Genomic DNA, 14,772 nt, shown 5'->3' with positions numbered 1-14,772 from the left:
TTTAGCTCACTTATCCTCAGTGTTTGACAGTTAATTCTCTAAGTATCTGTGTACTGCCATGTAGCTCTGTGTCTTCTAAGACTTGTGTTGTCCTTCCTTCCCTCCCCTCCCCCAAATCTATTATAATCCCTAATTCTCTCTGATATGAACACCTCCCAGGAAGAATGACAGAATACAGTCTCAGGTAGCAAGTGTCCAATACTATCACTGGAAGATATCAGAAAGGAATAAATCCCTTCAAGCTAGTTGAACAACAGTGTCTGCTCTTGACGTGGCTTCAGTTTTGAGGGATTTTTTTGTGTTTATCCCTAGTTTTTCCTAGCGATTTACATTTGCATGGCATTAGTTTTGAGGGATTTTTGTGTTTATCCCTAGTTTTTCCTAGTGATTTATGTTTGCATGCAAAAATGGAAGAGGAACAAATGTTTTTAAAAAAAAAATGAACTTCTAAAGTTGAGTTTGAGGTTCTCTGAAATGTCTAAATATTTGGTCTCATACAATGGCCTAGTGCCCAGAAGCTGTTACTGTAAGCTTTGGGGTTTTAACGGTTTGTTCTTTACATGGGTATTCTTGCCCTTGTCAATGTGAGCAATGTGAATTGTATTTTGCAGTTAGTGACAATAGACAAAGCTGATCTGTGTGGAGTTTGCACAGATCTCCGCACGAGAGTACCTTTCTTCCGGCATTCCAGCCGCTGCTTTGGCAGGTAGTCTGTACAAGTGTAAGCGAACTGTACTTTTTCAGAGCTGGGGCTCGGTTAGTCTAAAATAGCTGGCTTTTCGGCAGCCTGTGGCAGGAGACTTGGGACTACTGACATGCACACTTCAGTGGTGCTGCTGGTCACTTTGGGGTTAGTGTGATGACCTATTTTCTTCTTTCTCCCTGTTTTTCCAGAAAATGGGAGAAGACTCCTGTCTTGGACCTTTTTCTCTCCTCTTCTTTGATTTTTAACTGAAGTTACACGAGATGATGATGATAATAAAAACAAAACAAGCTTTGTGTGTTTTGTCATCTAACTATTGGCAGACTGCTTCAGAATTAAATAACTGATACTTGGGAGTATTTGTAATTTTCAGGTTGTATGTTAATAGCAGTTTATCTCAGTGGCAGTTGCCAACGTTATTTTTCAGCTTAAATAGCAATTCTTCCTTTGTAATGTTTATTTCACTTATCTTCAGTGTATTTCTAGAGAGTAATAGTATAATTTTGCTAAACCAGATAAACCAGACTCTCTCTTGTTTGGGTGAGATGTTTCCTGTTCACATGATGATCCTGAAATCCCATTGTGGCCTTCTTTCATATATGAATTAGTCTTTTTAGTGTGCATTGACCAGGCTTCTACGAAGTATTCCAGAGAAGGTTCCAGTGGGACTTTATAGAGGTCTTCTAATGCTCTGGCAGAAATATCTTGCCGGTAAACCTTAGGATCCTGTTTTCTTTCCTCAGTCCTCTCAAGGTTTCTCTGCTTTGTCTTCATAAGCTGCAACTTCTAACAAAAAATATTACTACTGAAGTACGTTATGTTAAATGGGAAGAGAAGCTATAGGTTAAATACAGCATTGGTAAGTATCACTGTTGCCAACAGTCCTTGGGCCTACCATAGTTCAGGTCATGGTGGGAGTGATGTTAGTCATACTCGTGCAGAAAGTATTCAAGGAGCTCAAAGATCTCCCTTGCTTATTTGCACATTGCTAGGGGTAAGAGCGGAAAGAAAAACTGGGTACCATTTTTAGAGGCAAGAATGTGCTGAAAAGATCCTTTTGAGAATATGGGTAAGACCTGCTCTGCAATATTCAACCCCACTTGTTTAGCCTTTTGTGGAAGACTTACTGCTGTTGATCTTTCACTACTTGTTTTTTGTAGTAGTCTCAAAGACAACAGTTGTGTGGGTTTTGCCAGCCCTATGCAGTTAAGTTTATTTGTTTGGAGTTACTGAATATAATGTTGGATGTGTTTATAAAATAAAAGCTGTAGAGAGTAGTGAAAACTACAAATACAGATAGTTTGTTGTACTTGGTCCAAAAGATAAGGCTCTAGTAATTCAATGTGGGAGACTGTTAAGAGAATGAATGAAGTGTAATTGATTAAAAAAAGAAAAAAAAAAAAAAAAGAAGTGAGGGAATATCTGTACCATAAGGCTTGAGAATGTTATGATAAAATCAGGTCTCCGGAATTCACATTTGAAGTTGATATTGCAAAGATTGACTTTATTCCTCCAGTGACGTTGCCCAGTTTTGCAAAATGAAGAAGCATCTTCTTTTGTAAACACTGTGCCCTAAAGGGGACTTGGAGTTAACAGTAGACCTGGGCAAAGACTGATTCTCTCTGTAGAGAAGCTAGCATGAAAGATAGGTTGAAGTGTTCTAGGCTTTTTTATCCGTCTTGCATGAGAATAGTCCTTATCAACACCACTTCTGTTCTTGTGCTGAATCAGAAAGAACTGTTAGGGTTTTGTCTATGGCAGCTGAATGTTTTGACATTGACAGGGTTTTCATGATCTTAAATTGAACTAATTTAATTTGCCAGTAATGCTGATCACGTTAAAAAAGATCACTGTAAGCAAAAATGTTAAGATTCATACCTCTAGACATCATCCAAAAAAGATGTTGTCCAAAAAGCTGAAGAATTACTGTCTTGCGCACTGTGACTACTGACTGGCCTGTTTATTCCCTGGGGTAGGGTGATGAGTAGTAGCTGGTCCCATGATGGCTGGTGCTGTTGCAGTGGCTGAGGGAGCTCCTGGATACCCCACCTCAGCTTGTAAAGAGAAAGGATTTGGGAATGAGTGCTCTTGATCTTGGGAGGAGTAGCAGTACAGGTAGGTCTCCCTGACACCTTCACTCAGATATGGCAAACCTGTTTGTTTCTCTGTTTCCTATAGACACAGAGATCATGGAGATGCTGCCCCATTCCCTCTGTTCCTTCAGTTTAGACCTCACTTCTGCCTGCCCATTTGAACCTATGTGGTGGTAGATGTTGCATATAAAACTGGGGGTCAGAGATGTTTCTTCAGATGGAGTTGATTATATATATACACACACACAAAAACATATGTATTTTTACATGTATCTACCTGCAGAACTAAAAGGTGAATAACTATAGAATAGCTGGTACAGGTGAGAAGTGGTGGATAGCAAGGGTGGGAATAGAAAGCTGGGTAGATACAAGCATGAAATGAATAGAACAAGCTTTTGGGAGAGGAATCGAGAGTCTTTACCTGCCATTATACGCATTTCTTTAACTAACACTTTTGTATACTTTTGGCCCTTTGCTGTACTGGGGCAAAAATAAACCTGATTTTAAAACATTTAAGAACACTCCTCTTACTGTACATCATGATCAATCTTTGATATTATAGTCTGTTATTCAAAATCTGTAAACAAGTCATTAGGTAGGCACAGATTATGCTTATATTTTTGTGGCGGTGGTGGGTAAATTGCGTACAGCTGATTTGATCCAATTTGAAGCCCAACCTTGTATCTCCCAGGAGGATATGTAGAGAAGGTACTGCATAGTGTGTTCCATGTTATGGTGTAGTGCAAGTTGTTGTTCTCTTGACTTGCATTTTAAATTAAGAATAAATAGTTCTGTTTTCAAGTATTTCCTAGCCTCTATAATTTTATAGTAGCTTTTATTGCATGCTCCCTTAAAATCATATCTAGTACATAAAACTCTTGCATATAACTATAAGGTTGAAAGGCATAAAATCTTTACGTGACTCTAGTTAGTGATGCAGGTGTTCTAAGTTTAAGAATTGGCATATGTTAGTGACACAAGTCCTTGAAAGATATTTTGAATTTAGCAGGTGGTTATTTGAAAACTAGTATGCATTTGTTATGAGAAGAGTAGGATGCATGGGGAGAGAATATCAGTAGGGCTTTTATAATGCTTTGTGCCTAGAAACAAGAATATTTCTACTACTTTTCTGTTTACCTTATTGTCATGCTGGAGAATGCAGACTGGTCTCATTTGGGCTTCTGTTAAAGTGAAACAGCAAGTTCACGTCTCAGCCCGTGTGAACACAGACTCCATGAACTCTTTGGGTTGAATGCTGTTTAGGAAAAAAGAACGGGTAGAGATGGTCTGCAAGTACAGCAAAGTCCTCATGCCGATTGTTGTATTTCAAAAGCAGTTAGCACTGCTGCCTTTTATTTAGTATTTGTATCAGATTTCCAGAGGCCAGAGAATATTGCACTAGATTGGGATATATCAATTTAAGCATGTTTTTCTGCAATTGCTTGAGTAGATAAGAAATCTGCTAACTGTTATACTTCAACATTGTCTGGTCAGCATATTTGAAGAACTACTAGCATTTTATATATAGGACCTGAGTTTAACCTCTATTGAAGTTGCTTTGGGGGGAGGGAGCGGGGAAAGCGGCTTCCTACTTTGTTCAAGGGAGTAAAGTGGTTTTTGTGTGTGGTGGTGTGTTTTTAATTTTTTTTTTTTTTTTAAAAATCCATATAGACTTTGGTACTGAATGTGCATGAAGTTCATGTTGGTTCCTCCTTATGGTATATAATAGCTAAAGAAAAATTTTATTGCCATGTAATTTTCTTTCTCTTTCTACAGGCACAGTAATAAAACTGGTCAGTGATCTAGTAGTTTTTGGCACTTTTTAAGAAAGAGAATGCATTTTTAGCTTTAACAGTCTGTTAAGGGAGGAAAAGTAGTATATAAGCTGTTGATTTTTCATTCAGTAGTTCCAAGTGCTTGAACCCTGCTAGATGTTGATCTCCAAAAGCTTATTGAATAGAAAAGAATTGTTGGTTTTGGTTTGAGATACTTTCAAAAGTAGGAAATTGCCAAAAGCAATTTGAAGGTGTGGTATAAGCTCCTGTTCTTCGGATTTAATTATTTAGTTTCATGCTTGTAGGCTGATTTTTAGTTTAGTCTGTGCTTGCAATTTATTTTGTAAAAAGGAAAAAAAAGAAGTTTAGTTTCTAGAGCCATTTGGCATTTTTTGCATTTTCCCTGTTGTTGCTATAGTGGTGGTGGTGCAGAGGTCAGAATTTGAGGCTTCTTGCCTACACTGCACTGGTGGAAGTTCTCGCTTTTCCTGTTGCTGAAACTTTGTTAATGTAGATACGGTGAATGATGGTGTTTAGATCAATGGCTGCCAAGAGCTTTAGTAGGAGCCACTCCAAATGCTCTACATGCACTGTTTTGTTTTATTGTTGCAGGAAGCAGTGCATCTGAGGAAGAAGGTAGTTGTTGTTGATGTCTGCCATTTCCCCTCCCCAGTGCATATGAAATAAGAAGGAACAAGTGATGATGAATGTCTAGGTGACATAAGATTAAGCAATCTGGAGTCTTAGTCATTACTTCCTTTTGAAATACTTGTGTGTAATATTTAAAAATTTGTGCTGGCACAGACTTGGTTTTAGCTGTCTTCCTGGTGGAAGCAACACCCATTTGAGGTAGTCTTAATATATAGGTTGCTTATAACCTCTGATGCTAACAGAAGAGAGCTATAATTTCTTGGTGCTCTTATTTTGCAGTTTCTTGAAAAGCAGCACAGAAATACTTTCTCTCAGATAGCTAGTCCTAACTTACAGTTCGTATACTAGAAAATAACTAAGGTCACTTTTTTGGGGCCCAAAATAATTATTGGTTCTGTACTACAGCTGAGGAAACACTCCTCTAAATCAACAATCAGAAAACAGCAAGGGTAAAGGTGGGAGACAGAGGGCATTAGCACCAAGGGAAGGTATAACTGAGCAAGTCTTGCATCACTCTGGTTTCTGAAGGCAGTGGGTTCCTTGGGCTGTGGCACTAGTAAAGGCAATTTTTATTAAGAGGCTAATATGAGAGACTTGAAAGGTCTTGCGCCTAGATGGAAATATCCACTGTGCTCTGGTAAAAACACAGTTTGAGTTTTGGCATATTTCTAATACTCTGAAATGAGATTCCAAAAGATAAAAAGTTATAATCAAAATTTAAAGAACAGGCAGATTTTGTGGCGCTGGCCCAATGGACATGACTTGTGATTCACATACTTTTCTTAGTCCCTTTTCCTGCTAACTAAGGAAAGCAGAATGCAAATATACATTTTTAAATTTGAGTTATCGTGGTCAAGTTATTACACATTTGGCACCAAGCCCTCCTCTGAAGTTTACCTTGCAAATCCATCTCAACTACAAATGGGGATTGTATGGAAGTCTTTTCAATTGAAGTGTGTCAGTTTGTAAATGGAGAGCTATTTATAATTCTTACGAAGAGAAAGTGTTGAACCAGTATAACAAATGTAGTTCTCAGGTGCAGATGTTTGGCTATATTCCAAAGTTTTGGTATGACTGAGATACACATCCTTTTCTTCTTCTCCCATGATTCTCCTTAAGTGATCTTGATCTGCCTCATGAGCGTTATCTCATTTCCACATCAGTTACATAGAAGCTGAACCTACCTCAATTTCTTGCCTGTGATCTATGCGTCTTCCGGTTGCAATATCTGTTTAATGAAGTTTTCCCCCCTCAAGCCCCAGAAGACTTGCTTTTTGCACTGGGGACCCCTGCTTCTCTCCTGTTTACGACTTTCGTGCTTCCCCATAGTTAATTGATCGGCAGCCACCCAGCCTCACTGGTTATGTGGATTGTGGAGTGGAAAAAAGGCTGTGTTTCAGTAAGGAGATGGTTGGTGAAATTGGGAAAGTACTGCATGACCACCATGTTCTTGACAGCATTTAGTAACACCCAATTCATCATGTAACCGTTTTTAGTTTGTGGTGTTGAATATTGTTATATATTGTTAAATTGTTAATATACCTAAAACTTTTACAAGGAGCAAAAGAACCAAATTGTTACTAAAAAGCTTCTGTTAAGACAAAGTGTGCCAAGCTTCAGTAAAGAAAGGGGGCCGATTTGGATATCGGCAACCTGGGAAGCTTCATTCCCCCTTTTTATTCTTATAAAATCCAGTCTCATGGGGGTAGTTAGCTTAGAAATGGCTTCTGTAATATTCATGTGCTCTCAAACTCTCTTTTTGTCATTTCTGGTACAGCCACTAATATCGCTTATTTGGGAGGAAAGCAAGCAGTAAGCTAGGTACAGTCTAGCTGTGCAGACTATTGCTGAAGATAAGGTTGGGAGAATGGAGGAACTGGGCAGCCCCTGAAAATCTCTCAGCCCACTGGTAGCATCTCCCAGTGCTGTAGTGGAAAAATTGCTTAATTGGTCTGTAACCGGAAAGTCTTATATATGGTCAATATGTTGCATGACAAATCTGGGTTGTATGTATCATGTGGTTTTTTTCCTTCCACCCCTTGCCTGAGGGGTGGTGTAAGTCGTGAGCCTTGGGCTGAAGCCTGGCTTTATCCTTGCCCTGTGGCCTGATTTCTCCATTGTATGGGCTCTTACTGTATCTACCATTGCTTTGGGGCAAGGGGGACAGTGACAGAGGACCAGAGCTCATAAGGTTATGTGTTATGGTAGGAGTGCTTGTGACAGCAAGTTACTTAGCCAAGCTCTATGAAAAGCCGAAGGTACAGGTCAGCCACATGTTTGAGTGATCATGGTACCATTCTGTAAATGTTTGCCCCTAAACTGGTTTATTAGCAGCTTTTTGTTGTAATTTTTAAAATGATGTCTTAAAAACTAATATAATTCAGCTTTGCCTTTATTCTACCTTTGTAAAAGCAAACACATAGTGTATTGAAGCCTGCATAGGGTTTATGGCATGGAAAGCACTACTTCTAGCAGTTGGTTAAAACTATTAGTATTTCTTTCTTTCTTCTGAAGTATCATTCCATTAAGTCTTTCGGGCCAGTAATTATAAAAAGGCCCTAATTTAGTGTGTTGTACATATCGTCTTAAATGCAGGTGCTGACATTTTGATTTCCTACAACATTAGTTTTAATCCCATTCCCTGAAGTTTTTGGAAGTGGTCTTCTGTACCACCTCTCCTACGCTTAGCAATGGCAAAAAGTGTGCTGTATTGGAACATCTAATTGCTGCTCAAAAGGTACAGGTGAGTTCAGTCTTGCATAGTAGCCAACATTAGAGCAGCTACTCTGTGAATATAATACATCAACTTGAAAATAATTGAGATAAAAATTCTCTTTTAAACACCTCCCAAAAAAAAGTTCACCTAATAAAAGTTATATGTTGTTACTTGGACAGGTTTGACGTTGGCTGGATTTTTAGCTGTGTTTTCCAATTCAGGATGTTAGAGGAGTTCTGAATTTTTTTAGGTATGAAAACTTAGGGGTAGCAGCAGTGTCCTTTGAGTTATTTTTTTTAAACCTTATGATAGCTAACCTCTTGTACTTTGAACTTTATTATGTAGTTTTGTCATGTTCTGTTTCTTAGCTTCTCATAAACCTTTTACAGGGGTGAACCCCAAACACTGAACCTCCTCCTGTGTGACACCTTTGACTTCAAATCTGATAAAGTATAGTTACATTTTAACCTCAAGATGTAAGCTGCAGTTAGGAAATGAAGCCCAATGAACTTCCCTCCAGCAATATGCTGTAGTTACTGTAAGCTTTGTTCACATCTGTTGGAGACTTTCGACCTTACTGCTACCTTTACTGAGACCTTTTTTCCCTGTAGTCAGACTTAATCTGATCAGATTGATTCTGTGGGATACCTTAGGTTGTATTCCGATACAGCTCTAGTTGTACTTGAAGTTCTGGGCATCAGCTGCAATTTGAAGTTTATTATTGCTCAGTATGTACCACTAAAAATCTTGAATACCTCAAATGAGTTTTCCTGTGCCTCCCACCCTCCGGGCTCTTTCCAAACACTCTGGCAGCTGAACTGAGACGTCAGTATCTTGTCCTAAAGCTTGGACAGTCAAGTTAGGTTTTGGCTTAACTTTATTTCCTCCATTAAGCAGCTGGGCTATTGGATAGTGTGTTTGCGGGGGGGGGAGACTGAATCTGGCATGGTGAAGAACGAAGATGAGTGAGAAGCACAGACTGGGTTTGTATGTGTTTGCTCTGGACACGGTGAGAAGGGAAGCCTCTAAACAGAACGGATTATGTATCTGTGAATGTATGTTTCGCTTGAGAAAGTGAGCTAAAATGTCAGCATATGCCAAGGTGGATTTCCGTCTGGGTATTCTTTCAATTTTATGGAGAGTAATAATGGCATGGGTTTGATTTTCTTAAAGTGCTGTTCACAGTGGTTGTAAATAGGGAGGAGTTAAAACGACAGCTGACCCACTTGCTTCCAAACTGGAGTGGATGTAAGGTTTTGCATAAGTTGGTTTAAACTACTTCTCTTTTTGAAAAAAGAAGAGAAGAAAGTGAACAGTGGAGTATATTCATGTAGTCAGGATGAAAGGCCATACATTGCTGCTGCATAGAAAACTCTGCTTGCCCTAATTGTCTAAAGAGGATAGAGTGATGCTGATCTGATGTACTGTGCTGTCAAATGCACAAACTACAGAAAGCAGTTGACATTTTTATTAGAGTTGCAATTTAGCAGATAAAATTGAGTTAGAATTTTGTCCATCTTTAAACTTTTCCTTTGTAACTGGTAAAGTCTTTAAAAAACTTGACTTGCTTTTTCAAGGAATTACGTAGTATGTTCCCAATTTGTATATAAACATCGACTTGCTTCCTATTTGCAAAAGCTTGTCTAATTTTCCTGATTGTCTCGAAGTCCCACTTTTAAACTTTCTTTTACATCTTAAAATCTTCAGGATGTGGCTTTTTACCTTTAGATTGCACTTATGTGGGTCTCTCTTGTATTTTTGGAAACACTAATTAAGAAGTAGAACAAACCGTACATAAAAGAATTGATGATGAGTGAATGGTTCACACATCCCTAAAGGAAACTAGTACGTTTGTGTTGCATCAGGGCACTGATAAAGTCACGTTGGGTGTACAGGTCTTTCTAAGTACCTGCAATTTTTCAGGCTATAACTCTAAAAAAAAAAAAACAAAAAAAACCACGTTTTTTTTTTTTCCATACAAACTAGATAATCAGGAGTGGTGGATTGCTGCTGCATGTTGAGGCTTGAGTTGTTAAAAGCAGTTAAAAGTGCTTGATCTGCCTCCAGGATAAAATTAAATTACAAAATTGCTTTTGCTGTAGTTTGGCGGTATAGAAGAACAAAAACACTGCCACTTGGGCAAGTTGTGACAAGTATGCAAGTTGCATACAAACTTTGTTGTGAAGGAATCTCCAGAAGTTCTCAAGGCTTTGTTAGGGAGACACAGCTGAAGTATTGTTTGTTTCTTTTTCTGACCATGTCTTCGTGCTAACCAAGCGGGAAAAAAAAAATCAGCAAAAATAAGAAGTAAAAGGACTAATATGAAAAATTTGATTCAGAATGACTTGCATTTGAGAGCGATTGTATATATGATTAATAAAGTATGTTTGTAATTAAAGTACAACTAAAACTCTACATAAAGAATGGATGTACATAAAATATGCTGAGTGTGGGAAGCTAGATTTTATTTTGATGTCAATTTTAATTTTTCTCTTTTTGGTGGGGAAAAATATCATTAAGAATCATTAGCCTCTGATCAGAACAGCAATTCTGAAGACACATGTAACAGATTTTTATCGTTTATGACTTCAATGAAAAAATTCAGAATTCTAAAGCTTTTGGAAAATGCTGACATCTCCACTGAGTAAGTGTCTAAGGTTTGACTATGGTTTTTCTCATTTTCTTTTCAGCATTCTGTACTTCATTTGTCTGTACTGTGTTTGGAGACCTTTCTCCAGTATTTGGCTACATACCAGCTGACTCGTAGCTGTTTACATCTTTGTCTACTCTCACATCTCTAAGCACACGTTGGACTCGGGGGAAAATGTCTTGATGGATCCATCCTAAGTGTGATATGCTAACGGCTCTCGACGGTGGTTAACGATGGCTTCTAAGTGGTAAGGCCTTTTTCACAATTCTGTCATAAATAAATTTTCATGCACCTAACTTTTTTTTCCTTTTTGCTTGGGTCTTTGTTGTCTATATTGTACTGTTAACACACTTTGAACTACTACTTCAGATATCAATTATCTCAATAGAAGGGTGTCTGTACTGTGTTAAATCAAATAAGAACATTTGATTTAACATGGTACAGTAACTGATCGTGGCCAAAAGTGAATGTCTAAGGAAGAGGTTAAGAACAGGGCAAGCAGCCTCCCATCTTCCAGTCACCTGTAGCTCAGGGACTTCCTAATCCAGATGTGGTTCCTGTACATTTAGTAATCCTCAGATTGTACATTTAGTAATTCTCTCATATAACTTCTGTATGTTCAATAATCCTCTCAAGTTTTCTTTCACAAACATCTGTGCTCAATGCAAATCAGACTTCTTGGAGCTAATAGAGTCCTCCTTTACAATGTGTGGGCAGGTGTCTGAGCTCTGTCCTCTTGTGGATGAAGCCAGGTAATGCAGCTAATTAGTAAAGGCCGTCACAGTTCCTTACATAGATGCTCTTTACTGCTCTTCATGTAAGGATTTTATCAGTAGTAAATAGATCCATATTGCTGTCAAGCACAGGGCAATTATTGTGGATAAAGCACTTCTGAACTGAAATAGATTTGGATAGATCTAACTAATCCAACATCTAAACCATCCTTCAAAAAGAATGCAACGTACTGCTTCCCTATAGTCAAGTGGTAAAACTGATAGACTGTACTTCCTTTTGGCCTCTGAGAACAGAGAGTATATTGGCGTGACAGGAGGAAAATATTGAAGTCCAGTTATTTCTACAGTATTTGCTATGTGGACTTCTGTATTCAAGACATTCTATATTAATTATATATTCTATAATATTACTTTATAGAATGTAATAGAATATTATATGCTCTATTATTAACTAATTACCATTAATAATTAGAATATTATATATTCTATAATATTTTTAGTGTAGCTCTTGCTTTCCTTTATTGTATTGTCCTATATATTCTTTACAGGAGAAGTATACAATAAAATAGAATTTGAATGTATCATAAGTTCTGCCATTGGATCATCTCCAGTGTATCATATGCCTGTGGTTTGCCTCCATCACTGGCTTTCACTTCTAGTTATAGAACATGCTGGCTTGCTTCACTGTCTGTTAGAATTTTATACCGTAATTATTTTTGTTCTCATGTATGTATTCTTTCTTTCAAAAGATAATAAATTTGTTGCTGCAGAAGCTTACCTTGAACCTCCATATCTTTCTGTTGCTTAAGGAAGGCAAATACACATTTTGGCATTAGAGTAGGAACTCCAGATCAATCTTGTAAATGAAACAGAAAAATGGAGGCAGAGGGTTTGAGAACATTAGTATCATTTTTTACTGTAAGTTGTTCTCTTGTGGGTGCTTATCATGCTTCGGACAACTCTAGTTTTACCTCACTTTAAAAGGTTTTAATGATTATGTATGTTTCTACATTTCTGTATGTTTATATAGAAAACATGCTCCAGTGACAAACGTGGAGTGTTCAAGGTTGAATTGTGTAGTTTTTCCTTATTGGAAACAAGGCTGTTCAGTGCTGATCCAGTTTTTGGAATACTTCTCAGTAATTGTTGTACTTTCTGTACTTACTGCTAGATGTTTAAAAAGCAATCGCGTAGTAGGTTTAAAAAAAATATCCTTAGCGTTGGGTCCTTAGCTTTTGTATCTGTTGTCTGTCTTCAGTATTAAAAACCTATTGTGTTGTGTGTAGGCAATAAACATGGTTTGGGTTTTTTTTTTTTTCACTTCAGCAAAAGGTAAAGACTGTCAGGGTGTATTTTCCTGTCGGAGAATGCAGAGAGAGTCTTACCTCAAGTGCTTTCCTTTAAAAATACGTGAGAAGGAAAAATAATATATAGCTGGGAAAATGTGCCAGCTGCCATTCTTCTTCTGTGTTACTAATTTACTCCCTGGAATCAGTTCCCTGATCAGCAGACCCGGTTGCTCATGGCTTTATCCAGTCAAGTCTCAAAAAGCTCTCATGGTGAAGACGACATGACCTCTCTGAAAAATTGTCTGGAGCATCAGTATGCTGAAAAGCCTATTTCCGTCTGTAAATGCAATTGCTAAATAGTATTCAGAATAACTAATGTATCTGTTCATACATTACAAGTGTTTTTGCAGGTGTAGCACTTAAGTTTGGTTAAGTTTTTTTTCCAGTATAATTAAGAAAATAAAGGACCATCAAGAGGAGAAAAGGTTTGGTTTTTTGGTTTGTTGTTTTTTTTTTTTCCTCTCCTTAAATAATCATTTGGGATTAAAGCAGTACTTGATACTCGCTGCCCTGCTCAGCAGTTTCATTAGCTGTGTCTATATAAAATGTAAGATGGATATTGGGGAAATAAATTGAAATATTAAAGTTCTTTTTTATTAACAAAGTTTCTCTTAAGATGTGTTTTGTATTTTACATAGCTCAGTGGGCTTCACCAATTTTTAATAGGGTTTTTTGTGGGCTTTGTTTTTCCCTTCCTGCTTCATTTGAACATTAGTTCTCACTCTGCTGCCCGACTAGAGGTATGTTTCTGCTAAAGAGCTTTGTAGACCATGCTCACTTGCAGTGACAAATGACTTGCAGAATGCCTTACACTTGATGCCTCGTGTTGTTCAAATACTGTGGAACAGCTGAGACACATCTGCAAGAAAACAGAAGATGAAAATGCTAATAGGGACACAGAAGAGCTGCTTAATCTGTGTGGTGAGAAAGCTGTGTGTGTCAGGCTAGGGTGGAAAAAAAACTGAACTGTTGAACCTGTCTTGTAGGATTTCCCTTCCCCAGGATTGTGGGGATTTTTTGTGCTGCTTGCATGTAGAAGGTCAGGGGTTTTTGTGGTGTGGTGTTTTGTGGTGGTTTTCTGTGTTTTGGTTTTGGTGGGGGGTTTTTTGTAGCAACATCCAACATTCATAAAAATTCCTGTTTTTTCAACCTGTTGTAAAGCTTTTTCTTTTTGAACTTATTTTCTGTCATGGAGAACAGCTATGTATCTTTATCATGAATGATAATTTTTAGTTTGATTAAGATTTCTTTGTGACCATCTATTTGTTTTAATGTAATCTACTGGTATATTGAACATAACATACAAGGTGCTATTGGTGGTGTTCTTTAACACCTAAAATGTTAGGTGTTTTGGCCTTCAGAGGGGCTTGAACTGTTGTGGATTCTTTTAGAAGTCTGCTTATGCATCAGCAAGAAGATGGTGGAGAAGGAAACACTTGTCTGCTAACTAACTTTGGTCTTGGTTAACTTTGCACTATTACAGCTCTGAAATTTATTTATATACAGCTATCTATGCATATGTATCTTAATCTTATTTTTAACACTCTTTTTGGTCAGACAATTATTTTACTATTGGTTGTGGAGATGCTGCTGTTCTCCATGTGCAGCCAGCAACTGTTTGCTTGAAAAGAATTCACTTGGAGCAGTGCTTAATTTAAAAGAAACAGCAACTTCTATTACAAGGTGTAGAGTAACTGCACAAGTTACAGTAAAGACTGTATTACAGTTTAAATCTATGATATATAATGGAATGGGAACCAGAAGTCCTTGGGGAACTGGAAAATGCCTGTCCCTTGGCTAGTAGCTAATGAAAACACTATATGTCTTTATCCAAAACAAGTACTTTACTTCAAAGACAGGGAGACAATGATAGGTGGTTTTTCAGAGTTTTGGGTAGAGGACAAGTGATGCAGCTACTTGTGATACCTCCTACACAGTTGCAGAGCTTTCCTGTGGAAACTCTGAGTTCCCCTCTCTTGTGCTTCTGCCCAGTATGGCTTAACATAGTGCATTGTTTGGCCCAGGGCACCTTGCACCTACAGTGCACCACTGATCATGAAGTTCTCACCTCTGCTATCCTCCTTAGCAAGTATCTCTGGCT

The 14,772-nt window shown here is 37.9% G+C and overlaps 1 protein-coding gene across 1 annotated transcript in view; it reads left to right on the top strand.

Moving 5' to 3' along the window:
- Positions 1 to 14,772, top strand: part of FRYL (FRY like transcription coactivator) — a 178,479-nt gene that overhangs the window by 3,597 nt on the left and 160,110 nt on the right. The window contains exon 2 of the mRNA XM_076336221.1: positions 10,629 to 10,835. The gene's annotated coding sequence lies outside the window, so the exon portion shown is untranslated. The remainder of the gene's footprint in view (positions 1 to 10,628; positions 10,836 to 14,772) is intronic.

Source organism: Aptenodytes patagonicus, chromosome 4 (assembly GCF_965638725.1).
Source record: "Aptenodytes patagonicus chromosome 4, bAptPat1.pri.cur, whole genome shotgun sequence".
Classification (NCBI taxonomy): domain Eukaryota; kingdom Metazoa; phylum Chordata; class Aves; order Sphenisciformes; family Spheniscidae; genus Aptenodytes; species Aptenodytes patagonicus.
Note: the sequence above shows the minus strand (reverse complement) of the source record. Positions and strands in the feature narration are given on the sequence as shown.